This window comes from Lepus europaeus, chromosome 8, assembly GCF_033115175.1.
Source record: "Lepus europaeus isolate LE1 chromosome 8, mLepTim1.pri, whole genome shotgun sequence".
Lineage (NCBI taxonomy): Eukaryota > Metazoa > Chordata > Mammalia > Lagomorpha > Leporidae > Lepus > Lepus europaeus.
In genome coordinates, this window is record NC_084834.1 from 12,428,301 (window position 1) to 12,446,490 (window position 18,190).

Genomic DNA, 18,190 nt, shown 5'->3' on the forward strand with positions numbered 1-18,190 from the left:
GACATTCTATATACAATTGATGTGGCTCTTCATCAATCTCAAGATCTTAAATCAAAGACTAAGCAACCATCACCGATTAGAAGAGATTAAGAGACCTGGAAAATAAATGCAGTGTAGAATCCTACATTAGTTCTTGGAAGAGGAAAACAAAAGAATACTTCCAGAAAACCTGGTGTAATCCCAATAGTGATTCAGGAATAGCATTATGATTAGTATCCTTGTGATAACTTCAGTATCATCTTATAAAATGTAAACTGGGAAAGCTGGAGAAAAAGCCAGTGGGAATTTGACTTATTTTTGTAACTTATCTGTAATCTGAACTTTTCTCAAAATAAAAAATTAGGGACTGATGCAGTGTAGGGGTTTAAGCCATGGCTTGAGAGGCCAGCATCCCATATCAGAGCCCCAGTTTGAATACCAGATGAATTCTGATCCAGTTCCCTGCTAATGAGCCTGGGAAAGCAGTGGAGGATGGCCCAAGTGCTTGGGTCCCTGCCATGCATGTTGGAGACCTGGATGGAGTTCCTGGCTCCTGGCTTCAGCTTGGTCCAGCCCTGGTGTTTGTGGACATTTTGAGTTCACACTCAGTCCCACTGGTTGGGGCCATTTTGGGAGCGAACCAGTGTATGTAAGATTTCTCCTTCTCTCTTTTTTTTTTATTTTTGACAGGCAGAGTGGATAGTGAGAGAGAGACAGAGAGAAAGGTCTTCCTTTTGCATTGGTTCACCCTCCAATGGCCGCCGCGGTAGCGCGCTGCGGCCAGCGCACCACGCTGATCCGATGGCAGGAGCCAGGTGCTTCTCCTGGTCTCCCATGGGGTGCAGGGCCCAAGGACTTGGGCCATCCTCCACTGCACTCCCTGGCTCTCTTTTTCTCTTTGTCTCTTCTTCTCCTTGTCACTTTGCTTTTCAAATAAGCAAATATGTTTAAAAAGTTGAAACTGTGTTATTTATAGGTGCAAATCAAGTCTCATGAAACCAAACATTGGAAACTTTAAATCAGAAATTATTACATTGTCTTCCATTTAGCTCTAAACAGTGGTTAAACAGGATACCACAACAAACAAAGCTGGAGGATTAAGATACAGGTTCAAACATGAGACTAATCAGGGGGTGTAACAGAAAACACATCCCCTTTGTGTTTTGTTTTTAAGATTTATTTATTTATTTGAAAGAGTTACAGAGGGAGAGGGAGAGTAGAGGGAAGGAGGGGAGGGGAGAGAGCGAGAGAGAGATGTCATCCATCTGCTGGTTCACTCCCTCAGACATCCACAAGGAACCAGTGTGCCTATATGGGGTGCTAGGGTTGCAGGCCATGGGTTTACCCACTTAGCCACAACGCCAGTGCCTTCCATAAGTTTTTTTTTTTTTTTGACAGGCAGAGTTAGACAGTGAGAGAGAGAGAAAAACAGAGAGAAAGGTCTTCCTTCCGTTGGTTCACTCCCCAAATGGCCGCCATGGCCGGCACACTGCGCTGATCCAAAGCTAGGAGCCAGGTGCTTCCTCCTGGTCTCCCATGCGGGTGCAGGGACCAAGCACTTGGGCCATCCTCCACTGCACTCCCGGGCCACAGCAGAGAGCTGGACTGGAAGAGGAGCAACCAGGACAGAATCCGGTGCCTCAACCGGGACTAGAACCCGGGGTGCCGGCACTGCAGGTGGAGGATTAGCCTAGTGAGCCGTAGTGCCAGCCCTCCCATAAGTTTTTAACTCTGCTTGGAAAAGCACCCATTACAAGGGGGAAAAGCAAAGCTCTCAGAGCTACAAATGAGTCAAACTGTAGGGGTCTCAAAAAGGGATGGCGTTTGTGAGTAGGGGTTCACGGTCATGATGGCTTTGTGGAGTGGGTCTCACATGTTAACACACTCAAGTGCTACAAGGTCTCACCAGGGAGTGTGATCCTGTAGGACTGTCTTCTGTCCCACTCTGAGCCAAGAAGTTTCTTGCAAATCCAAATGGGGTGAGAGGAAAATAAACTGCCACATAGCTGAGGAGCTTCGGACCTTGGATTTATCCTTTCTACCTGTCTGTCTAAACCACAGAGAAAAAGAATCTCAAGTGAGAAGTGAAATTGACACTTTCGGTGCGTTGACTTTGAACAGCCCTTGTCTCGACTGTTGAGGAACAGCTTTTTTTTTTTCTTCCATACTATTTGTTGAACTCTTTACATTTCCATGCATATAAAGTGTCTTCAAAACATTTGTGAAAATTGAAAATTATAAAAAAAAACTATGTATGGATTGCAAATGTTTTTGCACTGAATAAACATATCTTCTAATTCTATTTTCCTGTGAACTTCTATGAAGTATCTCACATATAAGAAAAAGACCATGTCCATCAAGTCACGAAATCAGAAGTCATTGAGGATCTTGAGGGAAAAATCCGGCATAGTCACAGTCATCCTGGCATTCGCAATACTCAGGATCAAATAAGACCAGAACTGTAGAGGCGTGAGATGCTGAAGATGTTCTACTGGCTGTCTAAGTTGTGACAGGTTCAGTTGTGACTCCCCGTTTCAAAGCTAGTAATTCACATATCACTGAGCATTCGATTCTAACCCTTTTTGCTGAGAAGAGATTACTTTATTAGCTGTGAATATTTACTTTCCTATGTCTGAGCTGCATGCCTGATTAAACACCAGCAGTCAGAACAGCAGGTGATGGAAAGTACACAAAAGGTGTGCCTGCCCCCAGGTACGAATGCCTCTACTTGTTACCACCTGTGTCTGTTTTCCTACTTACCCTTTATAACAATGATATTTTGAGCCTGGTATCTAAGTGATTGCCTAGAGGAGCATGAATGAATATTCAAAGTCCCTGAAAAACTGAATGATTATTCAAGAAGATGCAATTGTGACCGGGTGACCACAAAAGAATGATGCAGCTTTAATTACAGTATGATCTATGTGTCTTTAAAAACCATTAGTAGCAGATATGTGTCTGCTAGGGTTAACATGCTTTCTTTTTTATAACTTGAAAAATATCATTACATTGCTTTTAATTCTGGCCTATTTCAAAATAAAATAGCACAAATGTTTCAATTAAAGGCTAGGATGATAACACATACTGAGGCATCCTGTTACTTTATTATCTATTGCCACAAAATAAAGAGGAATAGTCAATCCATTGTAGTTGTGAGTGAAGTTCATCCAACTTTATCCATAATAGGAGTGCAGAGAACACATTATCTTGTCTACAAATTACTTTTATGTTTTGTACATGAGACTTGTCATGGACTGTTAATTTTTTTCTGGGTCCATCTAGTATAATTACCCGAATGTCTGAGGACATAAATAAAAGAGTAATCGAGAAAGAATGTATTCAAAGCTATGTATTGTGCTTATGTGTGAAGCTGGTCAAGAAAATGGGCCCTAAGAAGCACTTTGTACTCCTCCTGGGACAAGAAATACTATAAGCTATCAGCAAAGCTTTATGAATCATTGGAAATTATTCAGAAGAGACTGAGACTGGGAGATTGACAGCACAAACCCTAAAAAAACTTTAAAAAATTCAGTAATTCCTTCCTTTTGGATGATTCAGGTTGAGCTACTTCTGACTGCAAAGATTTTCTGCTGATGGAAGAATTCCATAGGAGAGAGAAGTTCGATTTGCCAAGGAGGCTGACCTCCAAAATGAGACATCCGTGAGTAATGCCCTGTAAATGGATTCTTTTCCGCATTTTCCACGCCACCTAATTACAGAAACACATGACTTATTAAAAAGAGTGTGACTCATTGCTCAAACATGATTTCTCTTATCTTATGATTTAATGAAAGACGTATGGTTTTTGAATTTGGTAAACTGATCATCTAGTGATTTCCTTTCTGTAAGGTTTGTTAAATGCATTGACCAATTAGGATAAATAATATAAAAATACAGGTAACTATCATTTCTTTATTCATTGAGGATTTTAAAACTCTTATGCTGTTTAAATTCAAAGAGAGTTCTAGGTTGAAATTTATGATTATTTGAAAGAATATAATATATTAATGTTACTGATAGAGGTGAAACAACAAAAATAGTTTTCCAGATAGTTCTATAATCATCTAGAAAATTCTAGCATTCCAAAGAAACTAATAAGTCTAGAGAGATGTCTTATTTCTACAATATCTCTGATCTGCATTGTGAAAGCATGTGGGAAAATACACATGCTACTCCTAATTTATTTCTTACTACTGTTCTTGCTATTTCTCAAAGAAATGGTGACCCTGGACCAAAGGCTCTTGTCAAAACCTCCTCTTGGGTGATTTTGCTTCCTAGTCCATTACTTTATCCAATTTCGAATGTATGATGGTTCCTGTACATCAGTGGAATGCGGGTCTCGAGAGGGCACCATTTTTGACAGTCATCTTCACAGCTGGATCCCCAGTGCTTTGAAGGGCAGCAAAGCGTGGATCAGCAAGACCAGGTAGAAGCCACTGCATAAATTTGGTGGGTGATGACTATGTAAGGTGTGAGAGAAAAAGGAGAGTCAGGGAAGCTGTACACTTTTGCTCTTGCATCCTCCCCACCCCCTGTACTAATAAGAATGAAGTTTCCACTCACAGAGTATGTAGGTACTTAGTTAAATGCATTTGGGGGTCAGGAACAAGTGCCAGGTTCAGATACAAATTCAACAAAGATTATGATTAAAACCATTATATCTGATGCTATGACCCAAAGAGTGACTATAAGTAGAGAGGGGAAGAGTTTCCAAATTGTAGTTCTGTATTAGTAGTTTATGTGTCCAGTAAGATGAGCAGTGAGATTTGGGTATGGAATTCTGCCATGTGGAGATCACCACCTACCATAGTAAGAGGAGTTTAGGTGAGGGTTGATGGGAGATGTCCAGTTAGGGTGGATTTAGGGAGAGAACTGGAGGAAACAAATCAGATATAATGAATGCAATACAGTTTTTAGTTTTTTTTTTTTGCCATAAAAAAGCAAAACTGGCAGTACATTGATGAAGGAAGTAAGTTTATAAAAATTTTTACCATGCTAGAGTCTATTTACAAATAAAGATGATGCTGAGTTTAAGATTAAATAAATTTACATTCATGAACTTTTGATATTCAAATTTATTCATGAAATTTGGGATAATTATAGAATAAATTTATAATAAATTTATTCAAATGTATTCATGAAATTTGGGATACTTATACAACCACTCACACACATGCACACACACGTATGTATAGTCATTTGTAATCAGTGGAAATTTCGCCCCCTCTCTTAAGAGCAGTTGTCCTGGGCTGTGAAGCTGAAGGCTTCTGAGTTAGAGTTGAATTCAAGTTTTGGCTTTGGTGCTTAATAAAACTGAATAACACCTCACTTTTGGGAGCTGTTTTCTAAGCCCCTATTTCTGTTCTTAGTGATTTATCTGCCAATTAATTCTCAAGAGACCCTCAAATGGCAGGAGCTATTATCACACCCTCTTAATAGGTAGGAGAATTGAGATGCAGGAAGATGAAGTCGCTTGTGCTTGGTCAGGTGGATCCTGCATGCTGAGTGTAGGGCTGACTGTGTGGGTCACCTCTGCTCCACGGCCATGCTGCCCAGATCCTATATTAAAAGCCATAGTGGTCATTATAATGGGAGTTTTTGAAAAGATTCCAGACCAGAGCATGCCCATATGTCACTTCAGTGAAGAGCGAACACCTTTAATTTTCCAGTCCAATACTAGTTAAGCGTCACAAAGCTTCCGTAAAGGTTGAAGCCATGGCCAGTGTGATTCATAACTTCTGTTGAATCAGTGTGTAAAGTTCAGAAAATGTGGTCTTGTGATAGTGAAAAGCAATCTGAAGAGTGAATAATAACCTTTTAATAATATTTGTTCAGTAAGTCATAATGCAGATAAACAATCAAAGTTAGATTTCGTGGATGGAACTTTTCCTCCCAGGAATACTTGGCCATAGAAAAAGTCTGCTTTGAAAATAACCTGGCTTTCTCAGCAGCCTCTGCTCCCAGGTGAGTTTCCTCTCAGCCTACAATCACTGTGGGGTAATACGAGAGGTCTTGAAAAAGTTCATGGAAAATGGGCATTATGAAAAAAAAAACAAAAAACCTATGCATGGATTTCAAAATTATTTTTGCAATAAAATAAATACATCTTTTAATTCCTTCTGCCATGAACTTTTTGAATTGCTCTCATATGCCCTGAATTTGTTTCTTTCCTTAAAGAATTGTTTGTTTAGGGGCCGACTCTGTGGCATAGTAGATGAAGCCTCTGCCTACAGCGCTGGAATCCCACTTAGGCACTGGCTCAAGTCCCAGATGCTTCTCTCCCAATCCAGCTCTCAGCTAATGGCCTGGGGAAGCAGTAGACGATGGCCCAAGTGCTTGGGCCCCTGCACCCACGTGGGAGGCCTAGAGGAAGCTCCTGGCTCCTGGCTTTGGTTAGTCCAGCTCTGGCTGTTGAGGCCATCTGGGGATTGAACCAATGGATGGAAGACTTCTTTGTCTCTCCCTCTCTGTTGGTAACTCTGCCTCTCAAATAAATAAATAAATCTAAAAAAAATGTTTATTTAAGACTCAGACAAAAGGAGAGCAGGAGTGAGAGTGAGAGCAAGAGAAAGCTCCAGTGCCCTGGCTCACTCTGCAAATGCCTTCAAGTGTCTGGGACAGGGCTTAAGTTGCGAGTGGTGAGTGCAGTCCAGGTCTCCCATGTGGATGGAAGGAATCCTATGATTTAACCCATCACTGCTGCCTGCCAAGGTCTACACTAGCAGGAAGCTGGATTAAAGAGCCAGAACATTGTACTGAACCCAGGTGTGCCAGTGTAGGACCTGAGAGTCTCACGCAGCAGGCCAAATGCCTGCCCTGTTTCTGATTCATGGAGTGCTTTTCCATCACTACGTGAAATTCATTGTTGAAACCCAAGGCATCTGTCCTTCCTAATTGGGCCTAAATGCTCTTGAGCCATTCTGGAGGCAAACTCATGAGTAGGAGCATCTTTGTAAAGATACTGCTGCTAATATGACGTCTCTGATTTGTGTTCACAAAGAATCTACTCTGCTTCCAACATGAAGCTGGAAATTACATAGCGTGAAAATACTTAGGTGCTTCTCCCTCTCTGTCTAGTGCTTGGCATGATGGTTTTGGAGTTTTACAAAGTTCTATATCTGCACTTTCTGGCTTTTTGCCATTGGGAAGATTATTTAACCCCTTCAAGTCTCAGGGTTTTCATCTGGAAAATGGGGATGACAGTACTCTCTCGGAAGGCTTTGAATACTAAAAATTATGTAGGTAGAAGCACCGAGTAGAATTTCTAGAACCTCCTAAAAAACCTTCAAAACCTTTGCGTGTTAAATGGTGTTCTTGCAAATCAATTTTCTGTATCACGTTACATAAGGCAGGCAAAACCCCAGTTGTATAGTGAGTGCTCAAGAAATCCTAATAATGATTTTTCTTCATGTAAAACAATGCAATTTCAGGTGTGGAATATGGTCAAAACGTTAGCTTGCTTTTAACACTACTATGATTATCATTTTTCTGTCAGTCATTGATAAGAGAGCAGGCATTGTGGCACAGCAGGTGAAGCCACTGCATGGGACATCCCCCTCACATGTTGGAGAGCCAGTTCCAGTCTGGGCTGTGCTGTTTCCCATCCAGCTTCCTGCTAGTTCACATTCTGGGAGGCAGCAGATGATGGCTCAAGTACTTGAGCCTCTGCCACCCACATGGGAGACCTGGGTGGAGTTCAGGTCTCCTGGCTTTGGCCTGGGCCAGCCCCAGCTGTTGCAGGCATTTGGTGAGTGAACCAACAGGTGGAAGATTCTCTCTCTCTCTCTGTCTCTGCCCCACCCAACCCCCATCATTCTTCCCTTTTAAATGATAAATAAATAGGGGACTTCTGTCCTAAATTGTATAACACGGGCATAAAGGTAATTTAATATGTAAAAATTGGCAGAAGTAGGAAAAGGCACAAAGGAATAGAAGAGTAAGTAGGATTAAAGTTGATTTAGAGGACAAAAGGATTTCATTACATTAATAATCATACAGTAAGTAAAATGCTAATATTCCCAAAAAAAGGGTCTCTGTTGATAATGAAACAGGACAAAATTAGTCAAAATTTCTCTAGAAGAAACAATATGGCTAATGAGGCAGTGTGTTTTAGTAGAATACAGTCTGAATTCTAGGGACCCATGGATGCCTGGATTTGGATGTTGGCTTGGGCAAGTTTTTTTTTTTTTTTTTAACACACTTTAATGAGATTTTCTCCATTCTAAGATGGAAAGATGGATATTACAATAACATCTTCCTGAAATGTAATTTATATCTAATTAATGAACCAAAATATTTCCATGTTTGCAGAAATCACTTAAAATCCTGCTTTCAATAAGATGGTTTTACATTCCAGCAAATAAAGTAGATCTTTATATGTAATAATAAATATATACTTCTTGGGGCTGGCACTGTGGTATAGCGGGTGAAGCCGCCGCCTGCAGTCCCAGCATCCCATATGGACAGTGGTTTGAGTCCTGGCTGCTCCACTTCCTGTCTGGCTCTATGCTGTGGCCTGGGAAAGCAGTAGAAGATGTCCCAAAACTTTGGGCCCCTGCACCCACGTGGGAGACCTGGAGGAGGCTCCTGGCTCCTGGCTTCGGATTGGCACAGATCTGGCCATTGTGGCCAGTTGGGGAGTGAGCCAGTGGATGGAAGACCTCTCTCTCTCTGCCTCTCCTTCTCTGTGTAACTTTGACTTGCAAGTAAAATAAATAAATCTATAAAAATAATAAATATATTTTTTAAGTAAATAATAATCTATAAATAATGTGAATTTATATGGAGTGTATAATAATAAAGTAAATTTACCTTCTTTTTGAGGATTTATTTTATTTATTTGAAATGCAGAGTGATAGAAAGAGAGGGAGAGACAGAGAAAGAGAGATCTTCCATCCACAGGTTCACTCCCCCAAAATGGCTGCACCAGCTGGGCCCAGGCCAGGCTGAAGCCAGGACCTGGAACTCCATATGGGTCTCCCACATGGATGGTAGGACACTAGGCATTTGGACCATCTTCTGCTGTTTCTCCCAGGCACGTTAGCAGGCAGCTGGATTGGCAGTAGAGCAGCTGGGACTTGAACCAGTGCTGTGATATGGGATGCCAGCAGAGAAGGCGGCGGCTTAACCTGCTGCACCACAGCTCTGGCCTCTCTATTTACCTTCTTAATGTCAGAAGCTCACTTAAACTACCTTAATCATTGGTGACCATCTGACCCCATCACTGCAGAAAGTAATTCTAAATATTAATTATGCATATTTCTAACAGAAATGTAACAACCTTTCTGTGGTTCACACCTCTTGATTATATTGAAATTTTCTGTATTTTGCAATAGACAGTAAATAAATACCTGGGTGACTCTCAGAAGTGATAGCGCTTATATCAAGTGTGTACATTCAGATGTCATATATACTGAGTTAGAACAGCTCAGTAGGGGTCTAACAAGAAATACAGTTAGTAGTTATCTGCTGTGGGACATTTCTCTCTAGCGAGGAGTTGTCTCTTGTTGAGAACACCAGATCCCAAATAGAGATGAAATAGATGAAAATGGCCTGAAACATGGATCTCCTTAATACCAAACTCCAATCACTCAGACCTTATGTTTTAGATAGAAAATGCTTTATAATTAATTATATTGATGATGTGAGACCATTTTACCATATACAGTTGCTGAGAACATATGCAAAACATAATATTTATGCAAATATAGACAGCCAAGAAGACTTAAATTTTTAGGAATGCTCAAATCCAACTCTTTAATCCTCAGTTTCCTGTATGTGCTCTAGAATAATAGCAAATCATTACAACTGTTAAAAAGTTTTCTATCATAATCTATAATAATCCTGGAAATGTAATTTAAAAATTCTTTAAATATTTATTTTAATAAATAGACATAAATAGTAAGATTAGGCTATCTAGCACATAGAATAATATGAATTTGTTCTAAATTATTTTACTTGAATAAATGGAAAGAGAAAACTACATGCGTTTACAAATTTAATCATTTACTACACTGACATTTTATTTCTTTGTTGTAAAATACAACTCTCTTGTAATTAATAAAACAAAAATGGGAACTTTCCAATGCAAAATGAGATCTAGCAATCTGAAGATGAAATTAGTATTGCTAAAACAGTGGAATGTAGCCACATTTGAAGCCTTCATTTCAATATTTAATTTGAAGCAAAATAAATAAATAAAATTTTGTAAGAATTAATACTTTGTGACTGAGTGAATTGTATAATACACATACACACATAATTTTTTTTTGCCAAAGCTTATTTAAATAATAATATGATTTTTTTTGACAGGCAGAGTGGATAGTGAGGGAGAGAGAGAGAGAGAGAGAGAGGTCTTCCTTTTTGCCGTTGGTTCACCCACCCAATGGCTGCTGCGGCCAGCACACCACGCCAATCCGAAGCCAGGAGCCAGGTGCTTCTCCTGGTCTCCCATGGGGTGCAGGGCCCAAGCACTTGGGCCATCCTCCACTGCCTTCCTGGGCCATAGCAGAGAGCTGGCCTGGAAGAGGGGCAACCGGGATAGAATCCGGCACCCCAACCGGGACTAGAACCCAGTGTGCTGGTGCCGCAAGGCAGAGGATTAGCCTGTTAAGCCATGGCACCAGCCAATATGATTTTTTTATATAAAAATTTCCTGGAGGTGCCGGCACTGTGTCATAGTAGGCTAAGTAGGCATCCCATATGAGTGCCTGTTTGTTCCAGGCTACTGCTCTTCCAATCCAGCTCTGTGCTTATGGCCTGGGAAAGCAGTAGAAGATGGGCTAAATTCTTGGGCTCCTGCACCCACGTGGGAGACCCGGAAGAAGCTCCTGGCTCCTGGCTTCAGATTGGCTCAGCTCCGGTGCTGTGGCCATTTAGGGGGTGAACCAGAGGATGGAAGACTTGTCTCTCTATTTTGCCCTCTCTTTCTGTAACTCTACCTTGCAAATAAAGAAATAAATCTTTAAAAAAAAAGTTTCCTGCAAAGCCTTTTTCCATAATATAGATTAAAAATCAACATGTAGATTTATATTTTTGAGGTCATGTGAAAAGGATACATGTTCAGTTAATATATATTTAGATGTCTTTTTCAATTCTTTTATTTTTTTAATTTTTTTTTTTTTATTTTTGACAGGCAGAGTGGACAGTGAGAGAGAGAGACAGAGAGAAAGGTCTTCCTTTTGCCATTGGTTCACCCTCCAATGGCCACCGCGGCCAGTGCGCTGCAGCGCACCGCACTGATCCGAAGGCAGGAGCCAGGTGCTTCTCCTGGTCTCCCATGGGGTGCAGGGCCCAAGCACTTGGGCCATCCTCCACTGCACTCCCGGGCCATAGCAGAGAGCTGGCCTGGAAGAGGGGCAGCCAGGACAGAATCCGGTGCCCCAACCGGGACTAGAACCCAGTGTGCCGGCACCGCAAGGCGGAGGATTAGCCTATTGAGCCACGGCGCCGGCCTTTTTCAATTCTTAACATGTTTGTGCACTGTTAGAGTAGTAGTATGAACTGATTTAGGAAAGGGGAAATATGAAATTATTAAACTGAGGTAACCATTGCTCATATTCAATAGGTGATTATTCAAAATCAACCCAGGTAATTAATCTTAAGAGAACTTTGGGTTAAAATAAAAAAAAAGATGAGAATTAGTCTAATTTCTTAATTTTTGTTAAAATGTTCTAAATAGACATATAAAAATATCCTTATTTATGGGGTACTGTGTGATGTTTCTATATTTGTCTACTTTGTGTAATGTCAAATTAGGATAAATTTGTCATCTCAAACATTTAATATTTCTTTATGATCAAAAAATCAAAAATTTTGTTGGCTAGTTTTTTTGAAATAATAATCTTATATAGCGAAATTAAACTGGAGACAAAAATCTTAAAACCTTTGTTTGAATTCTGAGTCAAGCTAAGTAGGAGAGTGCACACAACCAAATTGCTTCCATGGGATAATATACTAGTACAGAACTGAAATTTAGTAATAGTAACTCTATTTAATCATTACATTAAATACCTACTGATTAAAAAGTTAATGAAAACATCCATATTTTCTGTAGAAAATATCAAGTAACACAAGTGAAATTTTATAGGTAAAGATCAGATCTTGAAAGATTAGAAATTTTTACAGAAATAACCAGTATACTTACATAGTCCCCACAAAACATTTTGATGACAATGGCTAACTTCAAGGCAGATAACAGGACTCAGCAAGTGTTCAGTTGCATAGACGAGTCTCACTGTGAAGCCAGAAAGAACTGAGGGTCACGACTCCCTCTGACTTATAAGCGTCAGGCAAGACAATGGAGGCATGGCTGCGGATAGAGCATGACTCAAGATAACAGTGCTCTGGTTAGCCACCAGTTGTGAGCAGGCACAATTGCACAAAATAAATAGAACCATTAGCCTAATCCCTGGTTGTGTGTTGATTTAAGAAATATAAATTAGCCAAACAGTGAAGGAAGGGTAACCTTTGGAGAAAGCCGATGACTCATGGGAAGGCAAGCTGATTAACCACAAAGTTAATGATTTATTTTCTGCTCGGTCATTGTTAACACCCAGACTCTTTTAGGCGTTCTGGCCCTGGGTTCATATTATAGCTTGCTGGATATGATGTGCATCTATACTATTTTTTTCCCTAAAGATTTATTTTTACTTATTTGAAAGAGTTACAGAGAGAGGTAGAGACAGAGAGAGAGGTCTTCCATCCACTGGTTCACTCCCCAGATGGCCGCAATGGCCGGAACTGCACCCATCTGAAGCCAGGAGCCAGGAGCTTCTTCTGGGTCTCCCACATGGGTGAAGGGACCCAAGGACTTGGGCCATCTGCTACTGCTATCCCAGGCCACAGCAAAGAGCTGGATTGGAAGAGGAGCAGCCAAGACTAGAACTGGTGCCCATATGGGATGCTGGCACTGCAGGCCACAGTTTTAACTCACTGTGCCATTGCGCTGGCCCCTCTGTACTATTTTTAAACATTTCAACTACTGCAAATTTGGCCTTATGTTTAAAAGCAATGTATTTAGGGCAGACGTGCTTGCCCAGGGATAAAAATCTTGGAGAAGTATATTCACCACTGTTTTTCACATTTAACTTTCAAATGTATTATTTTCATGTTTAACTTTATTATGTTTTGAGGAAAAAACTAACAAACAAAAACCACTTTCAAAGTCCAATATAATGTTGGGATTCGCTTGTCCTCCTAAATTACATGCATCATTCCAAAAATAATAAAAAGTGTGTTACATTGCTATGGTTTGAACAAGATTTGGCTCCTGAACTCATGAGATCTTTAAACCCCCAAATTGTAAGTTAATGATATGAAGAAGGTGGAGCTTAATCCAGTTATACTGTTAATCCAGGGTGGAGGTTGCTCGTGGGAGACCCAAGGTTGCTGGGATAGACCCTGGGGAGGTAGCTGTCATGAGAACCTTTTGGAAAAGCAGAATTGGGCTGAGCCACTGCCTCTGCCTTCTGACTCACCACACTGTGCTCTGTCATTGCCACCTGCCAGTCTCACAAAACACCCAATCCAGGAGGCCACCCAATTCTGGACTTGATCCACCAAAACCATGAGCTAGAAATATGCCTCTCTGTCCTTCATAAATAGTTTGTCTCAAGTATTTCATCGTAGTAACAGGAAACTTACTGATTATCTGTCTATCTATCTATCTATCTATCTATGTCGCTGAAGTGCCACTTAATGAATAATGTAATACTCATTTAGTCTATATAAATTCTTAAAGATTTTGAAGAAGATTTAAGGATAAATATTGGTTAAAATAACAGAATATTGCAAGATAAATATTAAAATTGATGAGCATCCACAATTCTAGAACTATTTTACCGAAATGGTGTTAGTTTATGGATAAAAATCTTTAAGCAAGATATATTCACACACACCTATACACATGTATCTTTTATACAGACACAGATACACACACATACTTACACATACAGTGACAAAATATCTAAGTTCTGCAGCATCCATTTCATAATAGGGGATCGGATAAGCACAGACTGCTCAGAGGCACTTGGTGTCTAGCCAGGCTTATTGGAGTTAATAAGGTTATGTAATGTACGAACATAAGACTTCAGGGTTTAATATGCCTGCATGAGTTTGAGGAGCCAAATAATCTTTAATCCATAACAACTATTAGGAACGATTATATGCCAATGGATTGGATCATCTAGAAGAAACAGCTAAATTCCTCAACACATCCAACATACTAAGGCTGAATCACAAAGAAATACATTACGCTCCTTACTTCAGTGAGAAATTTGACTATTCTTTTGAAATCCTGTCATGTGAATCATGTATCTTCATTTTACTAGGCTCAGCTTCTAGAGAGCTGTGTTGTTCCTTTATTGAGAACATTCCTCTTGTTTCTTTGTCTCCCTTGTAGCTCTGTGTTGATTTCTGAACACTAATACAACAAACTCTCTCAGTCTTGTCAGATCTGTCTCATGTAGGACTTGTTTCTCCCCAGTCAACCTGGCTAGAGATTCTAAGTACCTCTGTGCAATTTTCTATCATCTAACTCAGTGATTTTTATTCCTGGTTGCCTGCAAGAGATTAGAGAGTATCTGGTATGTTATTAACTTGAGGGTTGAGATAGAAGCCAGTCCTTTGGTTGCATTTGGAGAGACTGGGTTATTAGACGTGTGTTCCAGTTCCTCCTTTCCTTGTGGAGTACCTGAGAGCCAGAGCTCATTTCCCACCTGTTTAGGCTGCTTACTGTGGACCTAGGAAGACAGCCACTGAGCCTTTACAAGTTTAAAGATCACAGTTCTGTTCTCTGTGGTCTAGGAGACTCGGGAGTGTGCAGCCCTCTCACTTCCTTCAACTCCTCAAGCTAGGCGACTTAGGGGCCAGTCCCTTGCACAGGAGATATAGCAGTTGAGGTGCTCTGTGTGTGCAGAAAGTACTTTAGGGGGGATCTGCATGGAGTAAGACATTCAACCAAGCCCGAGTCTCTTGCCGCTTTGCTTGGGGAGACTTCTGATCTGGAGTTTCAGATTGGAGCAAGCTAAGAGAGAAGGAGTAGGGAGTGCCTATTTTCTTATTCAGGCATGGAGAAGCATCCTAACTTCCTTCCAGTGTGAGATTGCCTGGATTTATCACTGCAGATCGCTGAAGTGAAAGGTCTGTTGAGCTTATTGCTTTTTTGTGTTTAGGCTCAAGGAAGTTTATTCTTTATGTGCTGTGTTGGCTTCCAGATACAGGCTTGTTAGAGGCCAGAACCCCAGGGAGCACCTGGAAAACTGTGCAGACAAACCCTTTGCGGGGGAAAGTTGGTGACTGGATTGATCCTAGGGGCTACGTCTGCTGGGAGCAGTCACACAGTTTATCTCCTCCTCAACTCCCTACTCCGATGCCTTTGTTCATTGTGCTCAAAGGAAATGTTCCAATGCCCAGGTCCTGCCAGTCTTCAAGCAATGTGATGTGAGACAAAACTCTGCAGCAAGCAGTGCATAAGGTGGGCATTGTATGTGTGGTACAGACCCTGCCCACTCGAGATCCAAGTGGATGTTGGAGACTCCTTCTCGATCATAAGGTGCAGTGTTGCTGGTAGACTTCACGATCCAGTTTGTCTTTGCTTTCCCTACCCATATAGCTGTGGACACTTGCTCAGTTGTCTGGTGTGTAGAACTCTTTCAAATAGAGTCTGGCTTTCTCCTGGAGAAATTGATTTTCTTAGGGAGTTGATTCATGTTTTGATGTTTACTTAGTGTGAGAAGAGGGACCCTCAGGAGCCTCCTGTTCTGCCATATGACTGATAGCAGATTCTAGGTTAAACTCAAATTCCCGTGTGGTGTACTATAGTAAATAGTAAACTCCTTCACAGAGGAGTTCTGTGTTAATAGGCTAGGTGATGCATATAGTATCAAGTTCGATATAAACTCTGGTAGTTGGCCTTGATGTAGTATTTTATTTATAGCTATGTCTTCCTTTTCTTAATTTTTTATTTTAGTTTTTTGAAGATCTTATTTATTTGAAATTCAGAGAGAGAGAGAGCGAGCGAGAGAGAGAATATCTAGATCCAGAGGTCTTCCATCTGCTGGTCTGCTACCCTATTGGCTGCAATGGGCGGGGCTGAGCGGATCTGAAGCCAGGAGCCAGGAGCCTCCCCGGGGTCTCCTGCATGGGTGCGGGTGCCCAAGTATTTGGGCCCACTTCTGCTGCCTTCTCAGACCACAGCAGAGAGCTGCACTGGAAATGGAGCAGCCGGGAACTCGAACCGGCGCCCATGTGGATGTGGGCGCTGCGGGCGGTGGCTTTACCCGCTCCCCCACAGCGCCAGCCCCTCCTGGGAGCCTTTCCCCGTGGGATCCAGCTGTCTGCTGACATGCCTGGGAAAGCAGAGGGAGACGGCCCCAGGACTCAGGCCCCTGATTGCAGAGTGGAGCACGGGATACAGCCCCTGGCTTCTGCTTCGGCCTGGCCCAGTCCCGGCCTTCGTGGTCACCTGGGGGTTGAACCCCCAGATGGCCGATCCTGGAGAGAGAGCAAGAGGCAAGAGTGCTCGCGATGCCCCATGCTCTGCTTCTCTCCCCAAGCGGCTTGCACGGCCAGCGCCGGGCCAGGCAGAAGCCAGGAGGCTTGACCTCCATTCAGGGCGCCCAGGAGGCAGGGAGGCGTGCGTGGTCCCTGGGTCACAGGCTGGAGAGGCCGCACTGCAAGCGGCCCTGGGGCGTCGGACGCTGGACGCGGCCGGCAGCGCGCAGGCGCGTCCCGTGGCGCCATGGCGGCCGCCCGTGGGGAGTGCGCCTGCGCCTGGCGCTGGGACCCGGAAGTGGCCGCTGGTGCCCCGCGGTGCTCAGGTGGGAGTCCTCGCCGCGTCCCGTCCGCTCCTGCTGCAGAGCCCGCGCGAGCCCTCGCGAGCCTTCGCGAGCCGTCCTCCAGGCTGCCGGCGGAGCCTGCGGGAGACCCAGCGTCCCCGGGCTCAGGCCGGGCTCAGAGAGGCTGCGGCCCGAGGCTGCCACGCCGTTTCCCAGGCGCAGTTCTCTTCTTCGGCCCCTCGTGGAAGCAACGGCCTTCGCGGGCCTCTGTCCTGCCAGCAGACCAGGCCCCCTTGGCGGTGAGTGATGCGATGCGGGGCTGCTGGGGTTTCCCGCTGGGAGTCTTCCCTGCCCGCGTGCCTGTGGCTCTCGGGTCCCGAAGGCGCGGGTGGAGTCGCGGTCTTGGTGTGCAGATGGTCGGTCTGGAACTTTCCCCAGTGTGCGAGCAGCTGTGCGAGAGCAGAGGTGGCTCCGTCTCCTGCCGGAGCGGCCCCGCACTCCTGTTTGCGTTTGGATGGCCGGCCGCCCTGCTCTAGACCCCCGAGCCTGTTGACGGGGAGGAATAAGAGCGAAAACGCTCGTCTGTTTCCTGGTCTAGGAGGACAGTTTCTGGCTAACTGGCATTTGGTGTGAGGTTAGCCTTCTGTGGGTTTTCAGTGAGAGGCCATTGTCAGGCCGAGGTTTACCTTCTGTTCCTGATTTGATGATTTCTTTTTCTTTTTCTTTTTTTTTTTTTTAATATCGCCAAAGTAGTGGGAGTTTTTGTGAACTAGGTTTTCTGTGTCAATAGGGATACTTTGTGGGCTTTCCCCATGTATGTTCTGTTCTGTGATATATTGATTGTGTATGGTAGCCATCCTTGCATTCCCGGAGTACTGCTCCGTTGCACCCTGCGTGCTAAGCTTTGGTTGTGCTTCTGGAGCGCGTTTGGTAATATTTTGTTGAGGAAAGTGACACCGCAGTCATGACAGATACGTATGTGCCTTTTCTTTATGATGTGCTTGTTGTGGATGTTGGAAAAATGTTGGTCCGATGGGATAAGATGGAAGATTTTTCTCCTTCATCTCCTTTTAGGAAGGGTTTTCAAATCATGGATTTTAACTCTCCTTCACACCGGAGTTCTGTGTTAATAGGCTAGGTGATGCATATAGTATCAAGTTCGATATAAACTCTGGTAGTTGGCCTTGATGTAGTATTTTATTTATAGCTATGTCTTCCTTTTCTTAATTTTTTATTTTAGTTTTTTGAAGATCTTATTTATTTGAAATTCAGAGAGAGAGAGAGAGAGAGAGAGCGATATCGAAAGAGAAAGTAAGTCTTACGTCTGCTGGTCCTCCCCAAATTGGCTCAACTCGGGAGCTGAGCAGATCCAGAGCCAGTATTCAGTAGCCCAGGCACAGTGGCAGGTTTTCAGAATGGAGCACCAGATAGAG

At 42.8% G+C, this 18,190-nt stretch overlaps 1 protein-coding gene across 3 annotated transcripts in view; it reads left to right on the forward strand.

Moving 5' to 3' along the window:
- The window catches only part of LOC133765850 (probable ATP-dependent RNA helicase DDX60), a 172,896-nt gene that overhangs the window by 107,749 nt on the left and 46,957 nt on the right, over positions 1 to 18,190 (forward strand). For 2 of the 3 annotated variants that reach the window (XM_062199408.1, XM_062199407.1), the window contains exon 25: positions 3,538 to 3,640. The gene's annotated coding sequence lies outside the window, so the exon portion shown is untranslated. Of the gene's footprint in view, positions 1 to 3,537; positions 3,641 to 4,194; positions 4,266 to 18,190 lie in introns of those variants that run through there. The other variant, XM_062199409.1, reaches the window with a different exon arrangement.